At 42.7% G+C, this 19,671-nt stretch overlaps 1 protein-coding gene across 9 annotated transcripts in view; it reads right to left on the bottom strand.

The window, feature by feature from the left end:
* The window catches only part of SGMS1 (sphingomyelin synthase 1), a 235,432-nt gene that overhangs the window by 118,617 nt on the left and 97,144 nt on the right, over nt 1-19,671 (bottom strand). For all 9 annotated transcript variants that reach the window (XM_081824387.1, XM_081824385.1, XM_081824393.1 and 6 more), the window contains one exon: nt 18,362-18,483. The gene's annotated coding sequence lies outside the window, so the exon portion shown is untranslated. The remainder of the gene's footprint in view (nt 1-18,361; nt 18,484-19,671) is intronic.

Raw genomic sequence — 19,671 nt, 5'->3', positions numbered from 1 at the left:
TGAACATGGGCACACAAAAGCAAAATAGTACCAATGCTGGTGGTGTTAATTTCAGTTTCTAACTACATTGTTACTTTTCCTGGAACATGCTATGTTTTAAGTTGGCCTAATTTCTCTCTAGTCTTGGGACTCTGCAAACTGCACAAAACTTACCTACCACCCAATTTCAGTGACCAAAACAAATTCAGGGTGGTGAGAAACTTCAAAAGTAAAGTCTCCTCTCTTAAAGGCAATTTATATAGGTCAGAAATTGTGAGGGCAGACATGAGGAACGTCCTCGTAGTTACCTGAAGTTTAATTCCAATGTTTACACTGGGGTCTCTAGGTACATGCACTAAGTAGGTTTAATTTCAATTCTCGTGGTTATCTAACATCAGCCTATGCACAAATCAGGCAGATGACCAAATTTCCCATCTTAAATCATGTTTTAATATCTTATATTTTTTTTCATAAATACTAAGTATCTCATAAACACAGTCTTATGCTTAAATAATGCTCTACTGGCCTGCACCAACAGTGTCATCCGTTATACATGACTTGAGGACATTTTCAAGGTCCCAATGAAAGAGGTTTGACACCTCTTCATAAATGACTGAAATAAACCACACACAACAAATTCCTTCAAAGATTGGTTTTCCGATGACAGAGTTGACCTCTGCCCAGTAACAACTATAAATGGTGGATGAATATAAAAATCAACTGTGAAGGCAGCGGAAAACAACCATGTGGAAAGTAAACTATCTACAAGCCCAGAAAGGAAGGAAACCCCACTCGATGATAATTTACATGTGTAGGGCTTATCACACAAGAGCGAAACCAGCCCTTGCCACAGCAGATGGAGCTCAAAATAGCAAACCGCAGCCTTGTGGGTCAGAATATGGGCCTGCCAGGGTGGCTGAAAATTGAGGAAGAAAGTCTCCCAAATGAGAAAGCCATCAAGGGTGAAGTCCCAAATTTGCAAATCAATACTACATTTGTTGGCTAAACTGAGAACTTCAAGTCCTCGAGGATCCTGAGGAAAACAACAACAGTTGGAACATTTTTTAGGAAGCTGACCAGTTTCAACAGCTGCCCACATCCAGGGAGCCTGACAAAGGCCTCAGACTTACCTTTGAAACCACAGAAGCACCTCAGCTAAGGCACAAAGACCACTTCCCTGGGCGAGCAGACATTTCCTGGGAAGTACAGGCAAAACAGAAATAGCAAAGCCTAAGGATGAGCCTCTGTACTGTGCAAGCTGATTTGCCATTAATTTAACTGCCTGTTTGAACAAAACTCAACCTTCCTCAGGGGGACGTAACAGAATCTTTAGTAGCATCTGTGATGTCCGGCATACGATCAAAAATTAATATGTATGTGAGATAAATGAGAGATGTAACTCCTTAGTCAAAGCAGTCCACAGAAACGGACCTACACGTGACCCAGAAAATGGAATCCGAAGACAAGGATTTTAAAATAACAATGCTAAATATATTGAAGAATTTACAGAATGACAGAATGGGTAAAGAAATAGGACATTTCAGAAGAGATTTAAGAAAAAAAAAAGAACCAAATGGAAATTACAGAACTGAAACTACAATATCTGAAATGAACAGCATTGGACGGAGATTATCAAGTGGACACAATAATGGAGATTATCAAGTGGACACAATAATGGAGATTATCAAGTGGACACAATAATGAAAAAGGCCAGGTGAACTTTTAAGACATGTCAATACAAAGAATCCACGCTGAAGCACAGGAAAAAAAATAAAAATAAGACAACAACAACAACAAAACCAATGGTTTGAAAAGAGCCTCCAAGACCAGACAGGAGTATCAAGTGATTTAATTTACAAGTTAGGGAAGAATAGTGAGAATGGGGCAGAAACATTCAAAACTGAGCAAAAACAGCAATCTACCAGAGCAGGATTTTCAGTTAGCCACAAGAAAATGTCACCTAATATTGAAAACCAAAGATACAACAAAAAAAATGTGTAGACGTGACCAGAGAAGAAAAGACAGAGAACAATAATGAGAATACAGCCAAAAGCTCATCAGAAAGACAGCAAACGACATCTGTAAAGAAGAACTGAAAGGAAAAAAAAAAATGTCAACCTAGAATTCTATGCACAACAAAACCCCTTCAAAAATAAAGGAAAAATAAAGAATCTTCATATAAATGAAAACCGAGAGAATCTGTTGCAAAATAACCCCAATACTGCAAGAAAGGCCAAAGGAAGAAGCTCTCCGGGAAGAATAGAAGTGGTACCAGATGTAAACCTGAATCTACAGAAAAGAATGAAGAGCCTTGGAAGAAGTAAATGCGTAAGTAAACATGAAAGAGCCCTTCTCTTAATTTCCTTAAGACCTACTTGTTACAGATACTGTATTAACTGTGTGTATATACACATACTGTTTATATACACTTCATATACACTGTCTTAAGAGAATAAAACTGTATTAGTTTATAACATATATGGATATAAAATATATGAGGACAGTACAATGAACAAGAAGGGAAAAATGAAGCCATATTATAGGTTTCATACATTTCTTACACAAAGTGATAAAATCTTAATTCAAAAAAGACTTATAGATGAATACTGTAATCTGTACAGAAACTATAAGAACAACAAGGCAAAGAGGTATAGCTGAAAACCTAAGAGGCAAATTAAACATATCTAATTAAACAAAGAGAAATTTGAAAAGGGGATACAGGATTAAAAAAAAATGTTTATAGGATGAGACGAATAAGATACAACAAAAATGGGGCGCCTGGGTGGCTCAGTCATTAAGTGTCTCTCTCCGGCTCGGGTCGTGATCCCAGGGTCCTGGGATCGAGCCCCATGTCGGGCTCCCTGCTCCACAGGGAGCCTGCTTCTCCCTCTCCCACTCCCCCTGCTTGTGTTCCCTCTCTCGTTGTGTCTCTCTGTCAAATAATAAAATCTTTAAAAAAAAAAAAGAAAAGAAAAGAAAAGAAACACAAAAATGATAGGTCAAAAACTAACCACATCAGTAATTATGGTACATAGACTAAACATTCCAATTAAAAGGCAGAGATTGTCAGAATATACAAAAAAGCAATCCCCAACTATGTACTACCTACAACAGATGCATTTTAAATATAAAGACAAAGGTAAGTAAACACATGTTAAAGCATATACCAACATGACCTCAATGTAACAACCAAACAAAGACAATAAAAGAAAACTATAATATCACTCAAAAAACATTATGTGCCAAACTCTTCAACAAAATACAGTATAGGCGTAAGGACAGATGAATAAACAGTGAAGCATAAGAGGCCAAAAACAGATGAACACATCTATGGTCAACTGATTTTTTTGACCAAGTTACCAAAATAATTCAGTGGGTATAAGGATAGTCTTTGCAACAAACTGGGCAGGAACAAATTGATATCCACATAGAAAGAAGAATGAATCCTCACCTCTACACCTCACATAGAACTAACCATAAAAACCTAAAACCATAAAGCAGAAAAACATAGGAGAATATCTTTGTGACGATGGACTAGGCAAAACACTCTGGATAAAAGAAAGAAACCCTGGGGCGCCTGGGTGGCTCAGTTGGTTAAGCAACTGCCTTCGGCTCAGGTCATGATCCCAGAGTCGCGGGATAGAGTACCGCGTCGGGCTCCCTGCTAGGCGGGGAGCCTGCTTCTCCCTCTGACCCTCCCCCCTCTCGTGTACTCTCTCTCATTCTCTCTCTCTCAAATAAATAAATAAATCTTTAAAAAAAAAAAAGAAAGAAAGAAAGAAACCCTGATAAAATGGACTTCATTGAAATTAAAACTTCTGCTTTTTGAAAGACACAGTTAAGAAAATAAAAGGACAACCACCAACTGGAAAATATTCACAATACACATACCTGACAAAGGACTTATACCTAAAATACATAAAGAACAGCTATAATTCAAGAACTAAAAAGCATAAAAAGTTAAGATAAAAAAGTCACACAACCCAGTTTTTAAAAAAGCGAAAGACCTGACCAGATTACTTCATAAAAGAAGACACAGGAATGGCCAATAAGTACGTGACAAAATTTCAACATCATTATCGTCAAAGAAATCACAGGAAAGCACAAAGTACCGTATGATACCCACTAGAGTGCTGATATTGAAAAGACTGACAGCAGCAAGTGCTGGCAAAAGCTTGGAGCATATTGGAGGACTGAAAACATCCCTGATGGGCATGTTTAAATATAGAACCCCTTTAGAAATATGTTTGACAATTTTTTATAAAATTAAATATATACTTATCCAGGGATCTACTTCTAAGTATATACAAAAGAAATGAAAACATAAGTCCACAAAGAGACTTGTGCATTAATGTTCATGGTAGTTATATTCATAATAGACAAAAATTGTAACCCCCCCAAACAGATGAGTAGATAAATTCACACCACAGAATACTACAAATCAACGTTAAGAAACAACCCACTGATACTTGTAACAACAAGTATGAGTCTCAAAAACACCGTTAAGTGAAGCAAAAGAAGCCAGATACATGAGCACACTCTGTATAACTCCATGTATATGAAGTTCTGGAAGAGGCAAAACTAAGCTCTGTTGATAGAAATCACAGTACCATTTATTTCTGAGGTGGGACAAATGACTGGACATGGCACAAGAGAACTTTCTGGGTGATGGATATGTTCTCTATCTTGAGAGAGATGTTGGTTCACTGAAGTGTTCACTTAAAATTTATACATCGTATAGCATATCAATTATACCCAAATTTAAAAACAGTTCACAAAAAATTTTCTTTGAGTTAGTCCTGAAGAAGATACGGTCTCTCACAGGTCAAGCCTATTTCTCTCATTACCTCGGAGGACTTCTAAAGTCTCACAAACAGAAAGTGTGCGTATTTACTTTAGTCATGCCATTCTTGAAATATACATCCAATCAAAGCAAAGGAAAAAGTATTGTTATCTGAACATTTTTTCTGATAGTCTCTATCAAAATAGTCTCTGAACATGTGTTCCAACCTAGAATTAAAAGCAATCTGTCCTCGGTTTTATCTAATTTTACTTACCAACTTAAAGGTTACTTTTAACACCATGGACAAATTACTCAAAAAATAAACTATAAACCATAAATCTAAATGTTCTAGTATCTTACTCCTTCTAAAATATTTATTAAATTCCTACTGTATTCCAGGTAGGATGATAGCCCCTAAGGAAACAAAACTGAAAAACTCACACTGTACTGATGAAAAGTTCTCAGTCTGATGGATGTGACATATACATAAACAATTACCTTTAAGTGTAAATAAGCGTTCTTGAGTATAAATTGGTTAAGACCTCACTCGAGGAAAATATACCTCCTTTTCCCTCTAAAAACATAACATTTAGGGGCGCCTGGGTGGCCCAGTCAGTGAACCGCCCGCCTTCGGCTCAGGTCATGATCCCAGGGTCCTGGGATCGAGTCCCACATCGGGCTCCCTGCTCAGCTGGGAGCCTGCTTCTCTCTCTGCCCCCACCCGTTACTCGTGCTCACTCTCTGTCTGAAATAAATATAATCTTTAAAAAATAAAAAAATAATAACATTTAATATTGATCAATAATACACAAGAAGTAAATATAAAAAATTCTGTTATTCCTTATGAAGGACACAGTAATTTTAAGAAAGAAAAACTTATTTAGTAACTAATCTCATATAACCATGTTTCTTAGCTTGAGGAAAAATAACCCATGTACCTTCTGTTTTTTAAGCTTTTATGTAAACTCCAAGAATGTGGAGAAAGGGGAACCCTCTTACACTGCTGGTGGGAGTGCAAACTGGTACAATTACCCCACCCACAGCCAAAGGGATCAAGCAACTCTCTCTGGTACTTCGTGCTCAGCCTCACAGCTGGTCTGCCTGGGGTGGGTTCCCACGCAAGATAAATCTGAAGGCCAGTCTCAAAATGAAGACATAGGCTAGGTCAGTTCCCACTCTCAGGAATCTGAGATACAAATCCCTTCCCTTCTCCTGAGCCTACTCTTGTCCCGTCTACTGAAATTATCCATTTCAAAATCAGTGACCTCCACCATTGCTAAAGCCAAGGGTCAGTTCTCCGTTCTCATTTAATCTGACCTATTAGCCGCACACGACACAGGTGACCTCTTGCTTCTGTTGGAAACACTCGCTTTCCTTGGCCCCCAGTGTACTTTCACAGTCCTTCCCTCTGACAGTTCCATCTCGCTGTCCTTCGTGGGCTCTTCCTTAGCTCTGTAAGGGCCCAAAGGGTCATGCAATTCTCAGATGTCTTCCCTGTTGTCCTTCCCTCTCTAGGTCAGCGGTCCTCAAATATTTTGCTCTCATGACCCCTTTACACTTTTAAAAAAATTATTAAGGAGCTCAAAATTGCTTGTTTCTAAGGGTTATATCCAGGGATAGTTGTGATAGAAAATTTTTAAATATTTATGAATTCATCTAAAAGCAACGATAAGCCCATTACGTGTCAACAAAAGTAACATATTTTAATGAAAAATGTATTTCCCAAAACAAAAATACATGTCTTTAGTAAGAAAAGCGGCAGAGTTTTACTTGAAAATCTCTTTAATATCCAGCTTCACAGACGAGCAGACTGCCGTGTCTGTGTCTACGTTCGCTCTGCTGTGATGTCCCACGTCGCCTCTGAAAAGCGCTACTGTACTGAACGTCTTAGTATTGCTATAAAAAGCTGTGACTCTGCAGATCCCTCTACAAGCCCAAGGAGCCCCAGGGGTCCTTACTTGGAGAACATTTCAAGGGACCTCATCCAATCCCCTGGGTTTAAGGACCATCCCTTCTAGGACAACTCCCAGTAAAAAGGTGACCCCAGGCGGGGCTCTCTTAACCTCTAGGTTCAGACAGCCTACTGCCTCCTCAATATCCCCACTTAGATATCCAACAGGTATGTACTTGAACTCATGAAAGACCTGACTCCTCACAGCCCCGGCATTTTCTTCCTGCATGTAGTAAATGCAGTAAATGATAACTCAACTTACCAGCAGCTCAGGTCAAACTCTTTGGAGAAACCCTGTGTGCCTCTTTCTCCCAAATCCACGCCTGACCATACCCAAATTCTACTGCCCTGCTTTAGGAGTGTATCCAGAATCGGACCACTTCCTACTCACCCCTCACTACTCCCCCGACCCAAGCCAAGGGTACACAGCTGGCCTCGACAATGGCAAGAGCCTCCTAACTGGTTCCGTGCATTCCCCTGTGTCCCCTCCACATCGAAGATGGCGTTTTCACCATCACTCCATGCCCTTGCCCTGCTTTATTTTTCCTCCTAAAACTCCCCAATACCTGGCACGTGTGTCTCTTCTCCCCCTCCCAATAAAATGAGAGCAGGGACCTCGTCTGGCTTCACGCTCTAGCCCCCGTACCTAGAACGGGGTCTATGGAGCAGAAGTGCAAGGCCTGTTGTTTGAGTGGATGAACCGAGACGCCGGTCCAGGCAGCATCTGAAAGCCAGGGCCAAGGTAACAAGGTAGAGAGGCCAGGAGAGCCGCATGCAAACCAGCACGTTGGAGAAGCAGAAACCATAAATGTGGGCGAAGTAGCACCAAGACAAAAGGAGACAAGAGCTGTGGCGGATAGTGCTGGAATGAAGGCCAGGGATCTACATGGTCACCCGACCTTTACAGACTTCAAATAGTAGCCCTTAAATGTCACTCGAAATACACAAACATCTTTGGGCCAAGATGAGTGTCACTGAATCACTGCAGGACGGTCTTATACTCGTCGTGCACATACATCTTCAACAAAAAGGAATGACCGGCCAGTGCGAAGGAAAACGATGAGTCTGCGTGGTCTACTTTGCGAACCCTCAGCCTACACACTGACTTCTCAGTCATTCTCACAAACTCGTCCCAAGGGGGGGGCAACACTGTAAGATTAATCGTCACACTGAACCAGGTCCTCATTGGCACTGAAATTCCGTGCATCTGCCTAGAAAACCCCACAGCCAATCACTCTGGTCAGGAGTCTAAGAATGAGTGTCACGGTTACTTAATAGTATTTAAAATCAAAGTCACAAAACGATAAACAGCACATTGGCTGGCAAATATTTTATCCAAAAAGAAGAAAGCAGTTTTTTTCTTTATTTTATGAGCAAGAAGGAAGAGTAGCATGGACGGGCTCAGACCACGACGAGAACCCCCAAATCCGGCTGGACGGTGCAGGACAACAGCAGTGACGGTCCCTCGCCGTCCTCCGGGGCTCAGGACCCGTATCTCCTCATCAAGCCCATGGGGGGCCTTCCTTTAATCTGCCACCAATTTAAAGTTTCTTTATTCAGACTGAAACAGGACACCGCACCCAATGATCCCAGCGAACTGCCTTTTCCTGGCTCCATGGACACAAGAGCGAAGGAGGCAGGGTCCCTGGAGGGGATGGAGGAGACGCTGCCCGGACTCTGGTCTCTGTCACTGCCGTACCCTCTCCCTGGAAGCTACACCGTCAGCTTCTGCACAATCATGGGCACAACTCTTCTGAAACATCCCCAATAAAATGAGAACGGGAACATTTTTAAAGCAAAGTGATTTTTAAACATTTTTAAATAGAGAAAAGGAAAAGCAGAAAGGGTAGTTCCCGAAAAGTTCTTTCTTAACCTTCTTAAGAGACCTGAGGAAGGAGGATATAAATTTGGGGCTTTGCAAGCTGAGCAGAGAAAACGAATCTCCCTCCCTCCCTCCCATGACTTTGGCTTGTGAACAGACACGGTTCCTTCCTCATGCTCAGGACATAGAACACATTTTGCTAGGAGCTGGGAAGCTTCTTGAGAAGTCACCCAGGTGGTGGAGAGCACGGGTGTGGCTGTGACAAAGCGGCTTTGAACCACTGATCTGTGCTTATGCAAGTTTGGGCCTGCTTTGCTGGAATAAGGAGAACATCTGGGCCTCTGTCTTCTTGCCCCAGAGAGAGCAGGCGCGTGCCCTCCGCCTTCATGTCCTTACTGGGAGGTTACCTCCACAGTGAGGCCTTCCCTGCCTTCCTGACAATGCACCACAGGGCACATCTCATGCCCACTCGTGCACACACGCCCACTCCTCAGCTATTGTTTGGCCAGAACCCTGATCATCATCTAGCACCCATGCATATTCCTTGTTCCTCTAAGTTTATCCAAACGCTTTCTCCCATTAGGCTGTAAGCTCCAAGGTGTAGGATTGGGTTATTTTGTTTGTTTGTTTAAAATGGTTCAGGGGTTGGGGCGCCTGGGTGGCTCAGTTGGTTAAGGTTCTGCCTTCGGCTCAGGTCATGATCCCGGAGTCCCGGGATCGAGTCCCGCACTGGGCTCCCTGCTTGGCGAGGAGCCTGCTTCTCCCTCTGACCCCCTCTCATGTATTCTCTCTCTCAAATAAATAAATAAATAAATCTTTAAAAATAAATAAATAAATAAAATAAAGTGGTTCAGGGGCACCTGGGTGGCTCAGTCGTTAAGCATCTGTCTTCGGCTCAGGTCATGATCCCAAGTCCTGGGATCGAGTCCCACATCGGGCTCCCTGCTCAGCAGGGAGTCTGCTTCTTTCTCTGTCCCTCCTCCCACTTGTGCTCTCTCTCTCTCTGTCTGTCTCTCACTCAAATAAATAAATAAAATCTTCAAAAAAACAAAAATAAAGTGGTTCACTATGTGAAGTTATCTAAAGGAGGGCCTAGAATGTAAAAGCGACACCAAAAATTCGGTGAATAAAGGAAGCTCTTGAAAGTCCCTGCAAGGTCCCGGGATTTTCATTAGCGATAGAATCCTGAGGATATAAAAGGCACTCCACGGATATTACGACCTTCAGAGAAGAGACGATCTGAGCTGTTAAATAAAGTGAACAGCAATGTCAGAGATGACACAGGATAGCTGATTACGTAGCAAGGAGTACAGAAGAAATAACTATTATAAACCCATGGGGGCGAGATCGCTCTGGGTTATCCTACCTGATGACACTAGGAACTTTACACATTCTCCGCAGGAAACAAAGTTGACCAGAGGACTGAGTCTGAAAACAGACTCTGGGTTGCAAGTGGATACATGTTATGCGTTCTTGACCCCCCCTGGCTACTCATCCCCAATCACTGGGCCCAATCACTGAGAAAGATCACTCAGTCGGTTTTATTTTGATTCGCTCATTTTTGATAGAAGGGAAAACCCACAGAATGTGAGAATGTCGGGACAATAATCAGGCCTCCAAATACTTTTTTTAGTAGTGGCTTTTTGACTGTGTAGGGGTTTGTAAGTGAATCTATTAATAATTAACATTTTCCACCAAACATGTTGGAAGAAAAAGATTCTGTAAGTTAGCTATTACTTATATAACCTTTGCTTCTATCTTGGTTTCTTTCCCAAACTAACACAGGTAGAAATAGATATATACAGTCAAAACAAAACACATTTTTCAGTGTGATATAAATAAATTATCAAAGGAGTGGTCCAGGATTAAAAACCCCTGCATAAAAAGCAAAAAGACTGATCCACATCAAAAAGGCTTTCTTCATTTTACTAGAGGTTTTAAGAAGTCCTTTTTAAATTAGTGAACTTGTCAACCTAAATTAATTCCATTTATTAAAAATACCACTGCTATAATTTTCAGAAATGCGTTCACTGCATGAAAAATACAACTGAAAAGAGCAAGAAAACCCTGGGAAAAGTCTATGTTATCAAACTTTGAGCAAAAAATAATAAATAGTGAATGCTTTGGATTAAATAATTTAAAAGCCTAAAAATATTTATAACTTGAGTTGCAAACCATTCTCCTCCTTAGAAACCATTTCCACCAATGCCAATGCAAAGTAAACATTACAATGTTTTAAAAACAAACAGCCATTTCTTCGTGACTAAATGTGAAGATCCGTTAGGGACACACCTTTTATAAAATTAAAATTCCAAATCAGTTACTCAAAGAAACCATAATAAATATTAACTCCTCTCAGCCCTTCAGACGTTAATGTTAAAATTTCTAATCGTAATGTGGTCTTATGTAAACGTCTACAGCTAGCAATACCACTGTCACGCTTACCATGTTATGTTTCCGCTTCTTTTCATGGCAAATATTTAAAGCACACTATTCCTTCTCAAGGTTTCAAAGTACACATCTGTACGGGGCAATTACTATTCCTACTCGGATCACCATAACTTGAGCTTTCTACCACTTTAAATCAACTTTTAGTCCATCTAACATTTGCCTAGAACCATAATACATGCTTAAACAATTACTCATCAGCTTACGTCGCGCCCAGTATGGTGCTATTTCCAGGACACTGTGACCCACTTGGCGATGCAGAAGGAGGGGAGCCAGGGAGGGTCAGGGAGAGCCAGACGCATTAGGCTAGTAACGAAGATGGCAGGTCCTTTTCTGCAACATTAATCCAGGACAGGACTCTCAAAAACAGATGATTAAAGTTCACAACAGAGTGTGTGATTCCTTCAGGGTCCCGAGTGGCGCACATGCAGGTTACACACTCCCATCAGGTGGCAATGCTTAGGTTTACTCCAAGAGTATAGCGCCAACTGCGTTTTCAAATCCTAAACCTGATCCCGCAGATCTGTGTGCTGTGCAGAGAAACCATAACATTCAGAATTTCTTTTTGAGGTTGATTTCTTGTTCTCATCACCGGCATAGTCTACTACTTGCAACTATTCTCACTTACCAATAATATTCCGCTAATTCAGAATCAAAGAAAATAACACTGAATAAAAGGACCGACCGGCGTGCATCAGAGCCTCTCTGGACATCACCATGAAGACCCATGGTGGATATCATATAGGGGGAGTTACTCGGGAATCAAAGCTTACTTGGAAGGGTAAAATTATATCATATAGTAAATCATTAGACAGGTAATTAAATCGATGAACAAAAAAATAAATCTCATTTCAAGAAGTAATGTCTCAAAGACATCAAGGTCTGCCCAACTCAGAAAGCATATTACAAGGTGTTACTCTCCACCTCATTTGACCTAGTCTGATGGTGTAGAGCAGAACCCAAAATAAAAGGAGCAACTGGGCTTATACTTAAGTTTTTAGTAATTTTTTGAGCTCTGCCCCAAATGTTTTCCCACTTCATCTATTAGAAGCACCTACTAAGGGGCACCTGGCTCAGTGGGTTAAGCGTCTGCCTTCGGCTCAGATCATGATCTCGGGTCCTGGGATCAAGCCCCGCATCGGGCTCCCTGCTCGGTGGGGGAGTCTGCTTCTCCCTCTTCCTCCGCCACTCCCCCTGCTTATGCTCTCTCTCTCTTTTTCTCATTCTGAAATAAATAAATAAAATCTTAAAAAAAAAACCAAGCACCTACTAAAAACAAAGCAATAAAACCAGATCTTTCTGCAGAATGACACAACAGATACCTTAAACTACCCCCGCCCAAATAAAAATAACGAAAGAAGAAGAAAATACAACATCTTTTTAAATGCACCGGTGAGGTGACAATAAAGTAAGAGACAGTAGCAGTGGGAAAGCCCCAAAACCAGAACCCCGGTCACGCTTATCCTCCATTACGATCCTTATGTGGACCAGAGAGGCCATAAACCCAAGCCACTCAGCTGTGAGTTGAACAGATCCCTGCATTACATTGGACCTCACAGAACTGTGCCCTCAAGATTGTGATTTCTTTTTAAAGTGAGTATATGTGGGGGGGGGGGCGGGGTGTGGAAAATCTCCCTTGAGAATTCATAACCGGCAACTGGTACTCTGTGGTTTTGTGGTCCAAATTCAAAAAACCACAAGCAGGGAACTGAATTGATGGTGCCTACAGGTACTTGACAGAAGCAAGTATAAACACTTCGATCTAGGCCTTAAAGAGCTTGCACAGATAAAACTTCCAAGACCCATGAGCTCACAGTCAATAAATCATAAATACGTAAGGAAATTTTCATCACCATGAGTGACTGCCAACAGACACAGGCAAATGAGTCAGATCTGAAAAGATGTCATATACTGGAATTCAAATGCTGGAAGGCAACATAAAATAAACAGATTTAATGTATCTCAATAAATAAAGGAAGTCTGAAAAGGAGTAAAATTTTATTTAAAAATTATTATCACGCTGACTTCAGAAGGGACCAAAAATAATGGTTAAAAATTTAAAAATTAAAAAAGCATATTTATTGGGGCGCCTGGGTGGCTCAGTGGGTGAAGCGTCTGCCTTCGGCTCAGGTCATGATCCCAGGGTCCTGGGATCAAGCCCCACATCAGGCTCCCTGTTCAGCGGGGAGCCTGCTTCTCCCTCTCCCTCTGCTGCTCCACCTGCTTGTGCTCTCAATCTCTCTGTCAAATCAATAAATAAAATTTTTTTTAAAAATTAAAAAATTAAAAATAAATATTTATTGAGCACCTATGTACTAGGTGTTGTACCTCTGTCTAGGCTCTGGAGATAAAGCAGTAGGGTTAAAAAAAAAAAACGAAATAAATAAAATTAAAAAGTATAAACCCTTTTTTATCAAGGGCAGTGTAAACAGCAGATTAAAAATAAACTGAAAAGAAACTGCTGAACCAAAAGACAAATGCAAAGACATCATCCAGAATTGTACAGACATGGACAAAGACAAAAAATAAAAAAGGGAGACAGATCGAGGAAGCAAGAAACTCAACATATGTCTCGCGGAGTTTCTTGTTGAAGAAAATAATAAAGAAATGAGGAGGAGGCATTATTCTAATAAATAATGGTAAAATTTTCCTAATATCAATCTTCAGACTCAGAAAATTCAAAAAGTCATAATCAGGAAAAGGGGAAGGCAAGGAAAGAGAGCTCCCCACTTGGATGTAAAAAACCACGACTACCAAAGACAAAGCAGAATCTTTAAAGCAGCCAAAGAGAAAGAGAGCTGAGCTATTTAAACTGGACTTGGGAGTTAAGCAGGCACAAAAGGAAAGGAATGAGTCTTCCACAGAGCAGTGTGAGCAAAGGCACAGAAGGAAATAGAAACAGGTAATGAAGAGTTCACAAACTGTCAGGCTCAATCAATCTCACGCACCACACCACTCTTGACGATAAGAACATCTTCCCACTGTCCACATCAACCCTAATATAAAAACCAGTCTCCTAGGGCCCTTAACAAGTTGTAACAACCACCCTTTGCTGACCCCATCACTAAAGTTACATCCCACCACCAATGCTTGGGAGGCTAGCCGTCCGTCTCTCCTAACCTTACAACTTCTGAGGCACATTTATGGAAACCATGAACCTCAAAGCAGGTGGGTCTATGGGAATTCCAACTGGAGGGATTATGTTAAGTACCAAACCCAAGAAGCAAGGTGTGCCTGTGAGAAATACAGGCAGAAGTGAAACCTGAAGTAATACCGTGTGAACGTGTATCTTCCTTCTGTCAACCTCCCCTAGGTTCTCTATGCCATCATGACTCTCAGTCTTTCCTTCCTGAAGCAAGAGTCCTTTCTTTAAACAAAACTTTGTGGAAGTTCAGTACATAAAACATATAAAAGCGGGGCTGTGGGTTGATGGGACAATACAGAGGTCAAGGGCCTTGTCCTCCACCCTCAGCCCTAACCCAGCCCCCAGGCACGCTGGAATCCCAAGGGCAATAAGGAACCAGGTCTGGAAAGCAGTGGCCTAGTGGGGATGGTGATGGTGGTGATGATGATGATGGTGGTGATGGTGATAATTTAACTTAATAACAGAGTGTGGGAGAGAAGAATAATAAGAAACAATGCATTACAGCCCCTGCCTCACGTCAGCCTGTTCTGGGTGGAGCGCTTCTGCTAGCTGTAAGCGCCTCAGCTGGGGAACTCCAACCCCGAGGAGCACAGGACTCTCTGGTTCACAAGCCACACTAGGCTGCACTGGGAATGCCGCCCCGGGACATTCTAATATCAGTCTAATATCAATCTTCAGACTCAGGCAGCCTGTGGCTGGGATCGCTGCAGCAGTCTGACCTAGGGTTTAACCCACGTGGAAGAGACGAAGAAGATGGGAGGGGAAATGCTCACTTAACTAGTACATGAAGCATCAAATACATTAAGCAACCAGGAGGCTGAAAACCTGCAAATCAGAATTTGAGAAGTTTCACTCAAGTATGGAGAAACTAGTCACTTGTCAAAGGTGGGTCGCCTCTGGGGCACCTGGGTGGCACAGTCGGTCAAGCGTCCGGCTTCTGATCTCAGCTCAGGTCTTGATCTCAGGGTCGTGAGATCAAGCCCCACACCGGGCGCTGCACTGGGTGTGGAGCCTGCTTGTCCCTCTCCCTCTGCTCCTCCCCGCTTGTGCTCCCCTTCTCTTTCTCTCTCTCAAAAAAAAAACAAAAACAAACAAAAAAAAGCACAAAAACATGGGTCGCCTCACTGAAAGGAAAAGCAGGTTTCAAAGCACCCAGGTCAAAAGGAACGTCCCGTGCTTCCTTCAAGCACGGCATTCGTCCTGGGGAATTTACACATCACGCTCACTGCATAACGTGACTGATGTTACCCGGGTTTTCTCATCACCAAGTCTTCACCATCATTAGTCATTTTACAGGATGGATGAAAACTACTGGCAATTGTGCTTATTTCAATAGTTCTGTCCTGCCACGGTGGCCTACTTTGGGGAGGTACTAACTATCAAAGATCAGGATGGAGTAACTTTTGCTATTATCCACAAAGAACATTTATAGCCACTTCTTAGCATGTTGTAAAAGAAAATTTTAAAACATGGGGAAAACACTGACGTTATAATAAGTAAAAATGGATCGAGAACACTGTCATTCTAATTTTGTACTTTTTAAGTGGTATACTCATTCACAGGAATAAAACCTGGAAGTAGCCACACCAAAACCTTATCAGTGGCCACCTCTGCGTGGTGGTGTGTATTTTGCTGTTTGAACCCATCAATGTTTACCAAACTTTCTGTGTAATATCAGGGGAAAGACACATTTCAAAACAAAAAGAAACAGGGGCGCCTGGGTGGCTCAGTGGGTTAAGCGTCTGCCTTCAGCTCAGGTCATGATCCCGGGGTCCTGGGATCGAGTCCCGCATCGGGCTCCCTGCTCAGTGGGGAGTCTGCTCCTCCCTCTGCCCCGCCCCCCCAGCTCGTTCTCTCTCAAATAAATAAATCTTTAAAAAAAAAAAATTTTACTCACAGTGACATTGATGTTATATACCTGACATTTTAAGATCTGCAGATTGTGTAAATTTTGAGATTCCCATATAAACGCCGGAGCTACCCTGACCTGTGTGATTGTGTGGCCACACTCCAGGCACCGTTGCTTCGGAAGGAACAGAAAGAAGCTCGTGCCACTGTTCAGGTGAGTCGAGCCTCGTTGCTACGGGCAGCGCAGGAAGCTCATGGGGGAGGACGGTGGGTGGCCGGAGCAGCCACTCCTCCCAGATGCCCAGAGGTGGCTCGGTCCACTGTAAACCACGTGGCGCAGCCTCACCAGTGTGAGCGCCAGGCGCATCTAGAAGCCTCCACCTCTGTGAGGACAAGGCTTATTTAACCACCTGTTGTAAGGCTGCCTTTGTTTTAATGCAAAGCATAAAAAGCCTCCTGGACGTGTCTGCCACGTAAATGTCCCCGAAGTGTGTAATCAGGGAGGCAGGGTCATTGTCAAAAACACAGTCCGGGAAATCAAACCAATCCGGGTTCACGTGCTGGCTTCCTGACGTCCCAGCTGCAGCTGATTCATGCTTCAAAGAAGGTAGACCACACCTCCCGCCCAAGCTTTGGGTGAAGATTTAAAATACGTACGGGTACATAGAGCGTTTGCTAACGAAATAAAAATATTTTAGAAGCCTAAATAGACAGATTTTTCAAACCATGTAGCCCACTACTGAAAAATAAAGTGGATTCCATTTATTCTCAAACTGCCTCAAACTTCAAGCTCACATCCTTCAGGGCAGCTTCCCAGCTATGCACACCGACAGCATACGCACTTGAATACATGGTCTACACTTCGAAGGATCCGGGCTCCCAAACAGCTCTGTGAACTACATGAAGATTTCTGGCAAAGCGGCGTGTCTCTGCTATGTCATCTTCACTGACCCTGTCCTGCAAGGGTCTGGGTGACAGGGCTGGGTCAGAAACACGCAAGCCCACTCTTCCACCTACACTGGCCTCGGCATCGACTCACAACTCATCCACCAACACAGGAGAGCCTGCGCTAGAAAAGGGACACTTTTCATCGTGTCTCAGACCGATAATATGTTTGCAGTAAAATTATGAAACCGTAACTGTTGAAAATATTAAGTTTTAATACGCTCGTTAAATGCTTAAGTGTGATCATAAACCAAACAAGACTCCATGAAACGGGAACAAGCAGCAGACACTTGTGGAAAAAGTAGAGTGGGAGAGTTACAATTCCACAGGCATTGGGGTGTTTTTCAAATCCTGACAGCATGGGACATGATCTCCACAGCGCAGAATGAGAGACAGGCAGACCTACGGCCGAATGCCGTGTCCGCCAGGCGCACTGTGGGAAATAGCAGTGAGCCATGCAACCACTTGGAACCTCAGTATCCTCATCTAGGCAAGGGGACTAGTTTAATGTTCCCATGATGATGTGGTGATCAAAGACATAAAATACTTGGCCCGCGGTACATCTTAGTGTTCTACATTGGTAGATTAAACGGAAAACAAAAGGGGCGCCTGGGTGGCTGAGGCGGTGAAGTGCCCGCCTTCAGCTCAGGTCATGATCTCAGGGTCCTGGGATCGAGCCCCACATCGGGCTCCCTGCTCAGTGGGGAGCCTGCTTCTCCCTCTCCCTCTGCTCCTCCTCGTGCTCATGCTCTCTCTCTCAAATAAATAAATAAAAATCTTTAAAATAAATAAAAGGAAAACAAAAAAAACCTAAAGGATCAAGGTGACACATACATGACACGGCCAATTCCATACGAAAACAGCCAGCGTATCAAAAGACAACCACTGAAGGTCACGGAATAGGAAATAGTGGGCGACCCTGACCTTGACAATAAGCATTGCTGAAAAGATAAGAATTAAAGGCTATCAGCAAGGCAAGGAAGCAAGCACTTCACACTGTAAGGGGGGGGGGGAAGGGGAGGGGTCAAAGTTCACAACTCACAGGGTATGGGTCAGGGTAAGACTAAAGCCAGGAAGGAACAGGGGACTCAAAGGTCACGCCCTCACTGAGCTTTGATACTGGCGCCCCACTCCCAGAATCAAAGGCAGGGCGGTCTCTGGCTACAAATTTGTTATCACTGCCATCCGCCTGCAGTTGCAAGCCGCCTTTATGGTCTCCTTTGTCCTGCAGGCAACAGGAAGGGCTCCGGAGAGGCTGCGTCAGAGCTGCCCTAGGAGTTAAGGGCAATAGCCCCCAGCTCGGTCAAGGGGCTTCTGAGGCCATAAGGTGGGTGACGGTCGGCCCTAAGCACAGCGTCCGTTCCAGAGAGCGGCTCCGGCTGACGGGGGGCAGCAGAACGGGCCAGGGCAGGGTCAGCCCAAGCTCTGGCCATCACCTACCTCCAACAGCAGCTGTACTGCATTTATCGACAGGCTCCTTCTACGTTATTCTCTTGTCCCTTCCTTCATGACGTTCCCAACCAGACGCTTTTGTGCAGTCCCCAAAGATCTCAGTGATGTCCCTGGAATAGAGGAGCAACTTAAACTTGGCCACCGTGAAAATGGAACCATAAAACCCTAAAGCTGAGAGACACCTTATCAACCCAGGCCACGTCACTGGAAGTGAACACATGGACAAGTTAGACTGAAAAACACAAAATTCACAACTGGCTCCCATCCTCCTCTTTCCTTTCTTTCTGTTTTTGAAAACTTTTTTATTTTTGCCGAAAATATACATAACATGAAACCTCATCTTTTCTTAATTGAAAACTCAAGTCTGTAACTCTCTGTCACAGAGGCATTTCTCTTTTATAAATTTATCTACATTCTTTGTCAACAAATAACTGATTTTCACAAATTATCGGCATCACCTTCAATATGAAAACAAAGGGTAACTAGTGTTACCTCTTTACAAGTCGGTGAAAAGGTGGTCACTTCTCTGAGGGAAAACCATAACCCTCATGAACGATAGATAACCTGCTATTAGTCATAAACTAACAAAAATTAGGCTTGCCATTACACTGGCTCAAGAGTGTTGAATTAAAGCTCCAGAGTAAAATATATTTACATAAAAAAAACATCATGTCCTGATGATACCAACATACAGTGTAGAGACCTGCTGATTACATATGTGTAAATGGGCTTCTGCATAACCAGGAAGCTAGAGAGGTTTTGCATCTGACAAAGAACAAAGAGCCTTCTTCATGCAGTCCCTCATCCACAGCTGTTGGTATTTCCACACGGAAGAATGTGCAATCTAATGGCAGCTCACAACAGGGCATCTTATTGTAATCGTGTTTAATCAATAGCATTCTATTTTTTTCTCTCTAGAACCATCTATTAGAAGTGGGTCCTCAACCCTTTTCAGGGTCACATAAGCCCTACATCACTTACTAGTTGATGAAAGTGAAGGCTATTCTAATACCACTCAAATTTCAGAAAGTCCTTCAATTCTTTGAAGCCCATTCTTGGGCCCCAGGATAAAAACCCTAAGGCCAGGTACCAAACAGGGTGGCGGATATCTTGAAGCCTACCCAACAGAATTAACTGTGTGAGGAAACAATTCTTAGAACAAAAGAAACCACTCTTAACAGCCATGAGGACCTTGTCAGGGCCTAAGGCAGCGCCCCCAATTACCCTCTCTTTATCCTGTCTGTGAGAAATAGGGCTACAGCTATAAATAATCAAATACAGGTGGTCTCTGGGTTGTG

Source organism: Leptonychotes weddellii, chromosome 6 (assembly GCF_054177405.1).
Source record: "Leptonychotes weddellii isolate Sample4059 chromosome 6, ASM5417740v2, whole genome shotgun sequence".
Lineage (NCBI taxonomy): Eukaryota > Metazoa > Chordata > Mammalia > Carnivora > Phocidae > Leptonychotes > Leptonychotes weddellii.
This window is presented reverse-complemented; position numbering and strand designations above follow the sequence as displayed.